This window comes from Pogona vitticeps, chromosome 2 (genome assembly GCF_051106095.1).
Source record: "Pogona vitticeps strain Pit_001003342236 chromosome 2, PviZW2.1, whole genome shotgun sequence".
Taxonomy (NCBI): domain Eukaryota; kingdom Metazoa; phylum Chordata; class Lepidosauria; order Squamata; family Agamidae; genus Pogona; species Pogona vitticeps.
The window spans coordinates 77,472,089-77,479,655 of NC_135784.1; the positions used below are offsets into that span (position 1 = coordinate 77,472,089).

The 7,567-nt window shown below is 41.2% G+C and overlaps 1 long non-coding RNA gene across 1 annotated transcript; it reads right to left on the reverse strand.

Annotated features, from left to right (window-relative positions):
• Nucleotides 1-718: 718 nt before the first annotated feature.
• LOC144586727 (uncharacterized) lies at nucleotides 719-5,275 on the reverse strand. Its single transcript, XR_013541738.1, has 2 exons — nucleotides 4,790-5,275; nucleotides 719-797 (listed from the first exon to the last, which is right to left on the reverse strand). It is a non-coding gene; the product is annotated as an uncharacterized LOC144586727 (long non-coding RNA).
• Between the last annotated feature and the right edge of the window lie 2,292 nt (nucleotides 5,276-7,567).

Here is a 7,567-nt window from a genome sequence, read left to right on the forward strand (position 1 = left end):
TTTAAATCTGTAGCACCTGTTCTGTGACCTTTGCTCCCCTGCCCCCTTTTCTTCTCCTTCTCCTTCTTCTCCTCTTTGGCTTTTTCATCAGGAAGAACTTGACTGGACTCATGGGCAGGTAATCAATGTTATTGCTGCTGCTTTAGGCGGTTTTTCATTGCACACCTAGAGACCAGTAGAGCTGTGAATGACCACAACGGAGGAAAAAGCAACCAGCAATGGCAGCCTGACCTTCCCACCTTCTCTCACCTCTTGGATTTGAGGTGATTTCTGGAAAGAAAGCCTCTACTATTTCCCCTCCCAGGCTATTTTTCATGGCACATGTCAAGGACTGCACAGCTGTGAATAACTGCTATATTATTTCTGTATCTGCCTTTCTCCACATTGACATTCAGTTACCTGACTTCCTTCTTCTTGAACAATTGCACCATCAGTGGGAGTGTTTGACCACATCAGACACACAGGAAACAATTGCATTGTCTTCATTACAATGTGTCCCCGGGGCAATATTTGCATGTCTTTAAAATACGTGGCCACCACAATTGCCTAACAAATGATGAGCGTTCCAGTGTGCGCATTGCCTATGTCATCTCCATTTCCAGACTTTGAAAAATGTTACTTTTTTGCAGGGGGGGGGGGACTAAAGCTGTCCAGATCTGCCTATGGTGTTTGGGGAATTCTTTGAGTCTTAGTTCAAAACAGCAATGTCCCAACCACTGAAATTTTCACCCAGAGATCCGTTTCCATTCATCCTAGTCCCGCCAGCTTCTATGCATTTGTTTTTAAGGTGAACATTTCTAGGAATGAAAAAAAAGACAACAAAAAAACCAAAGAGTTAGGTCACATTTCTTTTTAATTCCTCAGAGATATCTTTTCAACCCATTGTTTGTTCATGCAAGCATGAACTTTACTTTCATAGGTACGGTACTTGATTTGGAACAACCGGGGGCAAACAACACTGTCTAAGGAAAAGCAAGACTAGCCAAGGAAAAGATAACATAATGTTTAACTCTGTCACAAGAAATATAAAATATTCCAACTAACTGCTAATCAAATTGGTAAATGAGAAACCGGGCTGCTGTTTGAAATGCTATGTTTTTCTCTGGCCCTCCTCCAAAAATTCTGGAAGTAAACGCCTGGAATCCATGACCATCCACCCGACTGGCTCATGTTTCAGGGAGTTAAAATTGGAAACATCTGGAGGGTCAAATGTCGAGAACCACTGACCTAGTTCAACTTGTACACAACAAAAGCAGGCCTGTTATCCAGCCTGTCTCCGGAAGTGGTTATTTTAGGAATGGATTTTCCTAAGAACAAAGGGTAACATAGCCACATTATCTCACCTGTTTCAACCTATTGTGAGATGGTCAAAATGAAGTTCAATACACAGAAGCAAGTGCATTTGGGACCAACAAGGGTCCTTCTCTTGTGTGTTCAGGGCCTTTTTAAGGGGAATATAGGAGCAACTGCACAGATCTCTCATGGGACAGATGTCTCCCGTATGGAGGGGGCCCATCAATATTGGCGTTGCTATTCTGTTGCCAGTTTTTTCTTTCATAATCCTTCATTCCCCCACTTCTATAGCTTAGAACTGAAGAAGCGCAAGCATTATTGGGATCTGTGTCCAAACTTCTCTTTAAAAACCCACTCATCTCCTCTTCAGGAAACCCAGTTCTCTTTAAGAATTTTTTGAACAATTCCATTCTTCTGCCTCCCCCACCCTTTTTTTTTTAATCCTAACTGAAAGTGTTTGTCTGAAGGGCTCTTCATGGACATCAATTGCAAATGAGAAATGCTGAACACCACTTCTGGTACAAACCAATATTAAAAATAAGCCATCCTTTCAGAAGGAATGAAGGAATGAAAATGAGTGGAAAGTCATGGAAAAGGCACTGGAGAAAGGGAGAAAAGGGGAGCTTCTCCCAGCCCAGCAGGGGAAAAATAAGAAAAAAAAATCAGTACTTAAAGGAGAGCAAATGTTCCATCCAAACGAACTCTCTGTTGAACTCCATAAACCTAATGGGAATAATCACAAAATAAACTTTGCTCCTTGTGGTAGTATCTTTTAATTATGACAGAATTCACAGAATGGTTTCAGCCACAGGTAGTAGCAACCTAGAGCATGTCCAGATAAATGGCCATATAGCTGTCATGTGCGTTTTAATTTAGAATAGTCTATCCCAACCCTTTCTAGGGCTGTTCAGCATCTTTTTGCTCCAGTGCTAGGGCTACGGTTCTGTTCTTTTTTCTTTTTTTCTTTTTTCTTTTTTTGGCATGATTCAGTGTTCCTAATTAGCCCATTCGGTACCTCATGTGGATGGTTAGTCCACAACAAAACAGAGCTGTGGATGGTATTATCTAAGGTGACAACCCAATTAAGTATTTGGTGGGTTGCATTTTCATCTATTTTACACTATATACAGTATAGTGTATATATATTCCTATTGATTCCAAAAAAGCAGAGACAAGGCAACAGAGAATCAGTCTATTCCAAAAGAGGCAACAGTACAAGAGAGAGTAAAATCCTTATCAGACGACTTTATATTATCACCTTCAAACAACAGTATGAGTTCGGTGCCACCCAGCACAACAGACCCTCTAAGCCTGGACAGCACAACAGAAATAATGCAGGGAAATGGACAAACAGACAGATATGGGCTGCCTGGCACACTGAGACACCACACACCATAGCAAAAATACAACATCAAGAAAAACTAGAGAGATGCCCAAGCTGTGCCCAGCCACCCAAACAGCCCAGTGACACACTGGCACAGTCACAAAGTTCACACACCCCCAAGCCCACCCAGCTCCAGAGAAGCAAACAAAACAGTCCCTAAAATAAAATAGAATAAATACACAATAAATTAGCCACATAACAATTTCTAAAACCAGGCAAACCAAACACCAAACCAAATATCAGACCCACCCACCCAACATACAAGGGCAAAAACATCAGACTAAAAACAAACAAACAAACAAACAGTCCCTCACCCAAAAACCAAGAAAGGCAAGCAAGGGGAGGGAAGGAAAAATGCAAGCAAAGCACCTCCAACCAAAATACTAGAATAAGAGAAGACTTATCCCCTATGCCCACACTACAGTACTTGACTGATGCCTTCCCTTCTCTATTCTGAGTCCAGCAGGCAGCAGTAGGTAGGCTGACAAAAGTAATCCAAAATCCTCCCTAAAAATGAAGGAGGAAAGGGTGGGGAGGAAAGGATCCAAGATGGAGGCACAGACAGACAAGTGGGCTGGCAGACAACAAAAGCAATCCAAGATGGAAAGCACCAGAAGTTCAGCACACAGTAGCCCTACCCACAAGCAATGACAAACACACACAAAAAGTCCTCATTGGCTTCCAGGCCTTTTTTATAGACTGAAAATTCCTGCTCCCTCATCCTGCCTCTTCTGATTGGCCTTATAACTAGACAATACGAATACCCCCACACACAGGTGGATGTAACACAGCTGGATGTTCACTCGTGCACCCGCTGCTGCCGGTTCTGCTCTCCCTTCCAATCACTCCAGAGCTAGCAAGGAGACTCGTTTTCCCGCCAGGAGTTTATAGCTGACTGGGAGCTCCAGAGAAATTGGAAGGGAGAGTGGAGCCAGCAGTAGCAGCGGACATGGGAGTGGACGGTCTGGCCCCAGAGGGCCAGACCTTCGTTATGTCCAGCTGTGAGAGGGGATTCGTATACGAATACCCCCATCTCTCCTTATAACCCTATTGGATGAAAAATTGCTCAGAGTGAAAGAAATACGAGAGGTTTGTGTGCACCTCCTCCATTTTAATTATTGAAGGACAAATGATTGTTCAGTAATTAAAAAATGATCATGAAATACATGAAAGGGAGCCTCTTCCATGTTTAAGGTCTTTCATTACAACATGAAAGGCCTAGCTTTATCACTGGATTCAAATTACAAGGATTTATTTTCCTACTTAACATTAGGAATAAGTTCCTGATAGTTAGAGCTAACCCACAACGGAATGGACTACCTCAGAAGGTGGTGGGACCCCCCCCCAATCAGTAGATTTTAAGCAGATGGCCATCTCTCAGGTATGCTGTAGCTGCGCACAACCTGCATCAACAGGGGGTCAGATAACAAAGACCCTTGGGGTTCCTTTCAGCTGTATAATTCTACAGTTTTTTTTTTGAAATTGTTTCATATGTTCTAACTTTCAAAAATTGTTTTTAAATACCTCTTGCTTGTATCCCAACCTAGACATGCTATACAGGCTAGAAAGTAAACATCCTGATGAATAAATAGGTGAATCTAAATCATTGAATGTGGTCCTGTAATCCTCTAAAGTGCTTGAAACCTGCTGTTGAATCAGTTGAAAATACTGTATTGAAATGTCCTAATGTTGTATAAAGCAAACTTTTTAACTGCGTGAAATCATCTTGTTACTAATACATTGACCAATAAGTCTCTTGGTGAGACCGTTCTGGCCATTTACACTTCTCACAAATGTGGCTGATGATGAATGCTTGTCCCCTTGCAAAAGATCTCACTTCCTCCAGTGCTCCAGGTTGTGTTACAGTACCCTTGTCTTGAGCAACACATTTCATTGCCACACTTCCCTAAAAACCCAGCTGCAGACATTTCTCCTTGCTCAACCCATGTGGGCGATGCACCAGAGAGCACTCCCATCCTGCTCAATTAATTGCACATTGGGTTCTCATCTCTCAGGCTCCGCTTTGTGCATTGGGCTGGACTCGAATGGATAGAAATTCTTTTTCTCCCACTTTGCCATTGTTATGAATTCATGTCATGAGGAAGTACGTACCACTGGTAGATTGTGTTCTTTCCAGTGTACAGAGAGTACAGGCAGGTGCACCATTTCAGATTTTGCTGGTAAGATGGGATGGAAGTTATTCTGGGGAGAAAAAAAAATTGTAGAGAGGTCTAAAGCCACTCTGATATATACCTTCTATGATTCACAATGACATTGTGTGTTATGGGAGGGAGGACAGCATGTTTTAAGGAAACTCTCTTTTAGTGGCATACTTTTGATGGCATACTTCATAATAACCCAGGAAGACAGTGAACAGTGGACCTTCCTCAGTACATAGGTTAAGTTATAACCAGGGATGTTGGCAAGTTTTGCGTCTGAGCTCAAGTCTTTGGTACAAAGTCCTGAGTCCCAAACCCCATGTCTGAGTCACTTTAAAAAATAAGCTTTTTCCCTCCAGAAAAAAAGGAGGGGTGGGTAGGTTCCAAGCCATAGTTGAGTCAGAGTCATTAAAAAAATAATAATAATAAAAGCCAAGTCTGAGTCGAGTCACCAGTGCAACTTAAGTCTGACTTGGCAGCAAGTCATGTGACTCGGGGCCCCATCCCTGGTCATAGCTTTAGTACTGCTGGCTGGCATGTTGCTGCAAGACAACCTATTCTGTTCTCAAGATCTATCTACCCTTTTGCAACGGCTGTCCACGTGTACAACAGCATGCTGATTCACCGGTACCCAGGGGGACAATATGCACTGAGACCCATGAGAGAAGGTGTCCTCTGGGAACTGTTGCTGTTCTTGGAGGAACACCTTTGCCCATGAGTAAACAGGTGCACAGTCATCAGCATGCCGGATGTGGGGAGGGGAAAGAAAAGCCCTAATTCCCCTCTGTTTCTCTCCTTGACACCATTGTTAACACAGCTAAGAAGCCAGCTTAAAGGACAACAAGTTGGCAGAAAGAGAACTTCACAGAAATGTGGATTGGCTCAGAACATAAAGTAAATCCATAATGCTATTTATCATGTTTATATAGTGCCTTCAATAGATTTTCAAAAAAACATTTTTTTACATTCTTTTAATCATTTATTTTTATCCACCCTGGGTAGTTTGTTTACTAGATTATAGTTCTTTTTTTCCCTTATTTCTTAAACGACAACATAAACATAAAATAGATAAACCAAAATACAAATCGGCTGTGTTCCCCGCCACCAGAGTCGGGACCTCTTGCAGTAATCCTCTTCTTCCTTTATCTTTATTCTTCTTCTTCCTTTATTGTCCTCTTCTACAGAACTGCAACAATCCCTGCTTTGGAACTTTCCCTTTTCCTCTTATTAGCACATATTCAAGAAATATGCCCCATATATCATAGAAAGTATTCTTTTTCATCTCTCCTTTCTTAACCTTTAAGTTACAAGTTAACTTATCATTTATAGCAATGTTCTATATTTCATTATACCATTCTTCCATTCGAAATTCAAACTTTGATTTCCAGTTCCTAGCTTTTATTAATCTAGCGGCTGTTAATAAATCGGTAATCAATTCTCTAGTCATCTTATTATATTCCATATTCTCAAATATTGATAACACAGCTATCTCAGGAGTAAATTCTATATCTTTTTCACATGTGTCATTTGGTTCTTTAAAGATTAGTTTCCAAAATCTTTGTACTTTTTCGCATTCCCACCACATATGACAGTATGTACCAATTTCCTTCTCATACTTCCAACAGACATTCAGATAACTAGCATTAATTTTATTCAACTTTATCAGTGTCAAATACCATCTTAAACCCAATTTGAAAATTTTTTCTCTTATTCTCAGAACATTTTTACTGCAACTTACCCACAATGACCTGCTAAGTTCATGGTTGAGATCAGATTTGAACTAGTGGCTTTCTGGCTCCCAAATGAGAGCAGACAATCTCTCATTAAAGATGAAAATGTGTTGTTGTTTTTAAAATAATAATCAGACAGGCTTCCTGTCTGATTAATATTTCCCGAAATGGGACATATAAACAAGGAATATTCCGGAGGCCAATTATAAAACAAAAGAAGCTAATCTGCAAACCCTGGTGTGTGAGAAAAGCTGCTGTCACAATCACATATAATTAGGATTTAAGGAGTTCCCTCTTCTAATGATGGGTTTATCTAGGTTGGGCCTCCCTCTCTTAAATGTTGCTGCAACCAAGTAGCACCAGACCATTGTTTATATTTGAGCATTATCTGTGTTTGGCCAGATAATTTACAACCTTGCTGTGGACACAAGCCAGCCGTTCTTGTCCGGCAGGAGGTACGCACTGCTTGTTGTGCTTGCCTGTTCCTACTCTATGTTGGCACAGCTTCCAAGGCCAGACTGTCCCTCACATCTCAGTGTAAAGCTGACCATTTCATAAGCCAAGAACGTGTGGTCTGCCTTTCATTATTGTAAGTCAAGGACATTAAGAAGGATGACTCATCCCAACTGTTGAAAACCACCCTGGCTTGACACAAATAAGAAAAGCTGGGATCTGTTGTCCTTTTTGACAATTTCCAAAATAATTCTACTTCCAGAAACCCTAACACCAAATGCTCAACTTCACCCTTACCCTCTATAGCTGAGGAATATTTAAAAGGGGGGGGGGGAAGGATAATTCCCATGTTTGAAACACTGTGATGTTCATCCCTGGTGATCTATTGTCTTTTCAAGATGGCAGACTGAGGGAAACAGCATTTTTCCACACATGTCTGTGTTTATGTGTGTACGAGAGAAAACAAGTTTAAAACATTCCTCAAGATTAAAATGGACGGTATGTTTGATTTCTGGTGCAAAAGAAAGCATCTTTGAACACCGTGCAAG